General features: G+C 42.2%; 1 protein-coding gene across 1 annotated transcript in view; it reads left to right on the top strand.

The window, feature by feature from the left end:
* The first annotated feature begins 3374 nt into the window (after positions 1-3374).
* Positions 3375-7653, top strand: part of LOC116690947 (B-cell receptor CD22) — a 24680-nt gene continuing 20401 nt past the window's right edge. The window contains exon 1 of the mRNA XM_032518190.1: positions 3375-3386. The gene's annotated coding sequence lies outside the window, so the exon portion shown is untranslated. The remainder of the gene's footprint in view (positions 3387-7653) is intronic.

Below are 7653 nucleotides of genomic sequence, written 5' to 3'. Positions count from 1 at the left end.
GGGGGGGGGGGGGCTGCTAAAGGCTTTGTTCCAACTACATCAGTTCAATACAGAAAACTGCAGCTGGCCTACAGTCTATTCATGTTGGAGAACCAATATTAAAAAAAACTCTGAGCTGTGATCACTTAGCTCAAAAAAGGCTTCTCAAATCAGAGCAGATCCAGCCTCCTTTTTACTCGCTCTGAGTTATTGACGACGTAAAAGCAGCTCCCCAGACTCTGCTGTTAAAGACCGCGGCCGGTAGCAGCTCTACCTCTCTGTACCGGGGCAGTGGTGGAGCGGTAGTAGCAGACTTAAAGAGAAATCGGCCGTGATGTCATCGCCACTAATGAGGTGGCAGGAATAATTTGACCACCTGACTCACTCACCAGCTCACCTCTCTCTCTCTCTCTGTATTTTCAACTTTCTCTTTAACTCTCCCAAACGCTTTCTCACCCACTTCTTCATTTTCCCTCCATTTGCCACCATCTCTGCCCACCGCTCATGTGTTTTTTTTTTCCCGGGCTATATGTTTTCCCCGACTGGTTATATGAGCTTAGTCAGGCGGTCCCGCGCTGTCGGGCCCTGGCTGCTTGACTGCAATCATTTAAGAGTTGGAACTTACTGAGACAAACACAAAACTTAAAAACAAGCTTAAATGCAGTTTACTTTTGAGTGTCTAAACCTTTAATCAACAATCTGGTCTCGAGAATTACAGTAGTATTATACACACTTACTGCATATTCTCAGGGTTTATAATAATAAATGGGCATAATCAAAAAGCTAACAATAAATAAAACGGTTCACGCTATGGTTTTCCAAACTCTTAAAGCTCTGGTTGGCTCCTCTCTAAGTTCCATGGTGTAATGGCTGGCTGTTTCGAATGCCAGGGAGCTTGCATCACTGAAAAAAAAAGAGAGAGAGAGAGGGGGAAACAAAAAGGGGGAGCAGAAAGTGTGTGAGACTGAGACAGGGGTAGGAGGTGGTGGAGAGCTTAATGGCAGAAACGTGCCACCAAGTCTGAAAAGTACATGACATTGATTGTATCATGTACAAAGAGTCAATGCGGTGGCTTGAGAAAGTTTACACATCCATGCTAAAGTTGATTAAAAAGAGGACTAAAAAAACATCTTTTGGAAATTGATCTTAATGTCTTAATTCAAAACATTTAGGAAAATCCAACCTTTTAAGGACACCAATTATCTTTGTGAATGAATAATGTATTGTAAATAAACAAATGTTCTTCCTCAAAATACAAGGGACATAAGTATACACACCCCTGTGTTAAATTCCCATAGAGGCCGGCACATTTTTAGTTTTAAAGGCCAGTTATTTCATGGATCCAGGATGCTATGCATCCTGATAAAGTTCCCTTGGCCTTTGGAATTAAAAGAGCCCCCCCCCCCTCCCAATCATCACATACCCTGCACCATACCTAGAGATAGGCATGGGGAACTTTCCATAAGATCATCTCTCAATCCAAATCCAAGCAGCTATTAAGCTAACTGAAATAAAAGCATGATACCTGCTACAAGTGCAGCTTTGATGAACGTATATACTTTTGGCATTATTTGCTGACTAAGTGAACATACTCCACATAAAATAAGAAGCTGCATCTCTTAGTCGACACTAAGAGATTTCCAGTGCACTGGTTTTCAGACTTCTTTTCAAATGTCAAATTCTTTTCCAAAGGTTTTACGTTGGGAAAACGAAAGTGGAGGTGTAACACAAAAAAATTATTAAAGTGCAAAAGCAGTTTTATTGTCGGGTCAAGTCCAAACATTTCGTACGTCATGCTGCATTTTATGGCTGTACTACTGTGGTGCAGCAGGGAAGAAACGTTGGAGTGAAAAACAATCCTTCTTTAAAAGTATCACTTAAAGTATTTTGCATGGGGGGGGGTTAAAGAGATGCTTTTTGCCAGTAGGTCAAAGGTCACCTACATCTATTTACACCTGTTGGGCTGATACTGATTTTTGTCGTGCCGATCCAACCACGTACACTGGAACATTGCACAATACGTATACAGTATTTTAAACAAGACAACAGCCATTTAATTACCAATTCTTGTGCTGTGTGTACGTTTTATTGTCTCTCAACAGAAAGGAGAGAGACCATGAGAGGTGTGAGGTTGAAGATCAGTGCTGTGTGGAGAATGGAAGAAGTGAGGAGAAGAGTTCATTTGTTGAACTTGTTAAGGGAGGCTGAGGGTTGAAGTGAAAGCTGTGTGAAGTCAAACCTTTGTGTTAAGTGTGTGTGTGTGTGTGTGTGTGTGTGTGTGTGTGTGTGTGTGTGTGTGTGTGTGTGTGTGTGTGTGTGTGTTTGATGTTACAGTCTTGTAAAGCAGCAGCTGGAGAGGGCTGTCCCCTGAGAACCACCACAGCCGGCTAGTAAACCACACACACACCCACACACACACGCACGCACGCACACACACACACACACACACGCATACACGTACACAGAGAAAGAGAGAGATGCAGTCTTTAATAAAGCTATTGCTCGGGAAACAGACCAGACCCGGCCAATCTGAGGCACTTTTAAGGCAAGAGTGACACGGTCACGCTCACATTCATATAGATTCACGTCCTCTCAGCCAAGAAAATAAAGAAATGACAGGAGAACCTCATTATTTTCATTTTCAAACCTACAAACCATGTCAAATAAGTGGCGGATATTTTGAAATTAAAGTTGTACTGATGTATGCAGTTATAAGTGTTTTGTCTGCATATGGTTCTACTGTAAAACTGTAAATGTACTGTAAAAGTGCCCCGTCCAGATGTGGAGTCAGTAATACAAGCCACAGCAGGGGGGGACACCTAGTGAGTGCTATGAAGTCAGTAGCTTAGTAAAACTCATTAGAATGGTGGAACACCTGGAAGACCCTGTGAAACACCAGACTGGGGTGCATTTTTCTCAGGATTATAACGTTGGCCTATTTTGTGCTTTTTTGGCTCTGACTATGTATTGCTGTTGATAAAAGCAACAGGAACAGGTAAACCGAGTGATATGTGAATTTGTTTTGCATATAGAAAAGAGAGATTATCCTTGTTGTTTTAGCTGTTCATTCACTTGAGAAAATAAGAGACAGGTGCAAGGGCTCAGGCAACACGTTTTTTTTTCTGTTTATGGCAAGTCTCTGTTTAGACAAACATTAGCTGCAGACAGAGCTCCGGATTAGTCTTCACCACAAGAATCTCCATATTAAGGAAACCACTGTTCTTTGCACATTCACATGCCATCAAAAACACAACCCACCCCCCCTCCACACACACACACACACACACGCACACACACACACCCTTGATTGTAGGAATTATGTAGGATGACATCATGCTGCAGCTGACCAGGAGCAAACACTTCTATTTTAGAGCTGTGGACCGTTTCCAGGGAGATGATATAACACAGTCCAGATGAGTCCCTCCAAGGATTGTCTCATTATCACACATGCCGCAGCTGCACGACCACTATGTATCTGAAGAAGTGTTTATGTGTGTGTGTGTGTGTGTGTGTGTGCGCGCGTGCAGGCTGCGCGTGTGTCTGTGTGTATATGTGTCTGTGACCATTTAAACTCTGCTTGCAGTCAATTACCAGAAAATGACTTGTGTAGACCATTTTCCCCTCGAGAAAAAAAAAACTAATTACAGGGTTTGGTTTAAGGTTAGGATCGGGGTTGGGATTGCAGGAAAGTCCTGGACGGAGCTTGTTACCATGTGGACGACGTGAAAGCAGGGGCGTAGCCACAGGGCGTCCAGGGTGGGACTGGACACCATCCAAATCTGATTGCTCCCCTTTGTACCAGCGTTGAAGTATATATTTGGATATTTTGGGCTTCCAAATTAACAGATTGCAGTCATTAATGTAACCTCTCTGAGAGTAAGAAGAGCTTTTTTGGTTTTTAAAATATCTAACAGTCCAACCCCAACATAATAAGCTCCACAATGACCAGACATCACACTGTATACAGTTTCACACCGTTCAAACACTGCTTTTGTGGAAATGAATATGTCCCAAAAGCTTCAAAATGAGCAGCTTATTGACTGTTTGTCTTGACAATTCATTTGTGTGTGGTAGTGATAATATTTTTACATAGACAGTGATTCTCAGAAAACAAACTTGACACCAAATATGAACAGTTACTGAAGCATTTAATGTGTTTTTGGCCATTCTGGATCAAACTAATGCATCTAAACAGCTGAAAAGGGATTTGGTAAGTCGATAAAAATGATGTTCATAACCTTTTACTCTGTAGCTACATTGTTGAGTGATCTTTCCTCAATAGAAGTGCTAACGTTTATCAAAAAGGCTTACCTGCTAACCAAGTGACGTCTAACGACAGGAAGACTGACTATGTTAGCCGTTTTTCTTTTAACTTATCCCAGAATGGTAAACTTATTCTCGACTGGTTTAATAATAATAATAATAATAACAATTTATACTGTTTATTGATCCCCAGTGGGGAAATTACAATTTACACTTTTGTTAGTAATCACTACACACAGGCCTGAAATACACACACATGCTCAGGACCTATTCATGCACAAATGGAGAGATGTCAGATGGAGTGGTCTGCCAGCTGAGCAGTTGGGGGGGGGGGGGGGGGGGGGGGGTACGGTGCCTTGCTCAAGAGCACCTGGCAGTGCCCAGGAGATGGAGTGGCATCTCTCCAGCTACCGATCCACACTCTGTACTTCTGTCCGTACGGGGACTTGAACCAGCCTCCGGTTCCCAACCCAAATCCTCCCTTTTTTACACATCCCAGATTCTACATATGGACATACTTGCTTTTAAAAACTCTCAATAATAATGTTAATAATCTTTGTTAACATAATTAAAATACGTTATTCAGTTATAGGGTTTAGTGAGGTTTGTTATCTCTGAAGTATTTAAAAGAAAGCAGCATGGTATGACAAAACTGCAGTTTTTAATGCAGTACATTTAAACATATTCGTTGTGTTGCAAATGATGCACTGTGACTTTAAAATCATATTTATCATACTAACTTAACATAATTTTATATCCTGGATGTCTTGTACAATCTTTAGATGCTAAAAGGAGGATGAAGAGGAAGAGGAGGAGGAGGAGGAGGAAATTGAAGGAGGGTCTCCAACAGTAGCCCAGACCTGACAGGTTCCCTCATATCCGACTTCATTCAGTCCCATACAGGGACTCTGCACATGGTAAAATCATCACAGGCAAACACACACACACACACACACACACACACACACACACACACACACACGCTCAAACACACACACACACAGACTCCCACACACTGTCTCTCTCTCGCTTATACACATAGAGAAAACACACATGTTCTCTGTCAGTCTCAACCAGGAAATGGTTTTTACTCATATTTAAAAACACAGGAAATACAGACAGACAGACAGACAGTAAGACAGACAGACAGACAGGGTCATTTGGATCTCAGTAGAAAGTTTGCACCACTGAACATTAAGATTCCCACTGTGGCCAGTAGAGGTGAACAAGGTGGACTCCTCCTGTCTCTGAAGACCAAAGCAGTGATTGTAAAATGCTCTACAAGACTCAGTGACAGTCTTTTGTAATTTGTAATTTGTGTGTGTGTGTGTGTGTGTGTGTGTGTGTGTGTGTGTGTGTGTGTGTGTGTGTGTGTGTGTGTGTGTGTGTGTGTGTGTGTATTAACGGCCGGGGTTCAACATACTTAGCTAACACTCGATTAAAAGAAGGGGAAGGCGTCATCAGTTTGGCATTTCAGGAAATAGTTTCATTATCTTTCTTGCAGAGAGTTAGAGAAGGTTGATACCACTCTCCTATCTGTGCTGTAAATGTGAAGCTACCGCCAGCAGCCAGTTAGCTTAGCTTAGCACAAAGACTGACAATGGGGACACAGCTAGCCTGGCTTTGTAAAAAAAGAAAAATGAACCAAATCCATCCTTAACGTGTAAATGTGACGTACTGTGGTTTTACAGGGGGTTATGGGCCAGAATATTTCTGGGCCCAACACTGGTTGCCTGTTTTTCATGGTGGAATTAGGACTGCTTTTGCTAAGCTTGTCTGGTTGCACAGATCTGTTAGATTTTTTAATCAGTTAGCACTACATATTAATTAATCTTTATTGAAGCAGCTCAGGTAAAGGTGCCGTACATACATTACATTACATACATTTGGTAAAAGAGAACCTGATATTCAGAATTCGAATCAACACAATGAATACCACATGTCCTCCTAGCCCCACCCTGAATGTAACGGGCTGAGGGATCTAGATATATATTACTGGGTTAAAGCTCTAAGGTTTAAAAGCAGATCTGACTTAGAATTATCTTGATTTTCAGATAAAGGTAAACTGATCATGTTTTTTTTTTTTTTTTGCCTTAATAGCAGCCTCAAATCCACATATGCACCCTTAAAATCAGGTGTATTCTACATCATTCTCATCAGCTTTCATTTTACAACAAAAAAAAGCAATATTACTCAACCTAACAAAGTTAAAATGCCCATGTAGACCTATTCTTACATCACTTACCAAAAATGTGTCCTTCACTCATCTCGCCTGGTTAACTGAGAACCTGATCTTAGTCAGCTCGGTTGGACGAGGCTCATAAAAAGATGTAATTTTTTCTGCTGCCACTAGACGGGGTGTAAGACGGGGGGGGGCGGCAAATGCCTGCCCATAATAACCACCAGACATGACTCATTCAGTGAGGAATACCACAGCAGCCACAGACAGGTCTCTGGCAGACAAGGAGCAGAAATCCGACCCTGCAGGAGAGTTTGTGAATGGGACAGAATGAGCAAAACCGGGGTATACATTTAATAGAGCTCCAATAGGTTTCAAAGATTTAAGAGTTTTAAAAAATTCTTCAAGTGTTTGGTTTGGCTTATGAATATAAGCCAAGAGTCGTAAATGGTTAAATGCTATGTTGTACTGATAAGGTACTTTAACAAAGAAGAAACCCTTTCTTTCTCCCTCTCTCAGTCACTTTTTTAAAACATTTCTTCTATTTAATTCGCCGCTGGCTCGAAGATTCTCCTGGCAAAGCTCCCGCTCATCAAGTCATCCTGTGGAGCGCCCAAAAGACACAGGCACAGGAACAACATATCACCTTGTCAGATATGATTGTAGCTCTGATCATCGTCATTCTGGCCCAGACTTCCCCCGTGGAGAGCACCACTCAATTTGAAGACTAACACATGTTGGACAGTCGAATCATTATTTGCTTACGTGGAGTCCATCCAAGGCTGGAGGGCCCGGAGAGCCAGGAGTCTAATCTGTGGGCATGAGGAATAACATAGAAATAACATATTGTACGACTTAAAGTATGGCAGGGGAGCAAACTGTGAGCGGTCACATTACATGAAGACAGCAGGCAGGAAGTGTTTTGCAACAGCGGAAAATCTTCAGGTCCAGTCCGACCACCAGACGGTCACACTTCATCTGGCCTGGAGGCTGCGGTCAGTGGATGGATGCCGTCCCTACCGTAAGGGTTGGATACGCTGTCATACATGTGTCTGTTGCTCCCTCTTTCCATTTCTCTTCCTCTGACAACCCTAACACTCTTATAACCTTCCCCCTTCTTTTTAATCTGTCTTCCTCCTTTTCCTCCCAACTTCCTCTGCTTCTCTCGCTTCGCATCCTGTCCCTCTTTTCTGTCTTTCCAGCCAACCATACCTCATCATATTTTTTTGTCT

The sequence above is a fragment of the Etheostoma spectabile genome, chromosome 6 (assembly GCF_008692095.1).
Source record: "Etheostoma spectabile isolate EspeVRDwgs_2016 chromosome 6, UIUC_Espe_1.0, whole genome shotgun sequence".
Taxonomy (NCBI): domain Eukaryota; kingdom Metazoa; phylum Chordata; class Actinopteri; order Perciformes; family Percidae; genus Etheostoma; species Etheostoma spectabile.
The sequence above is the reverse complement of the archived record's forward strand: the minus strand, read 5'-3'. Positions and strand labels throughout refer to the sequence as shown.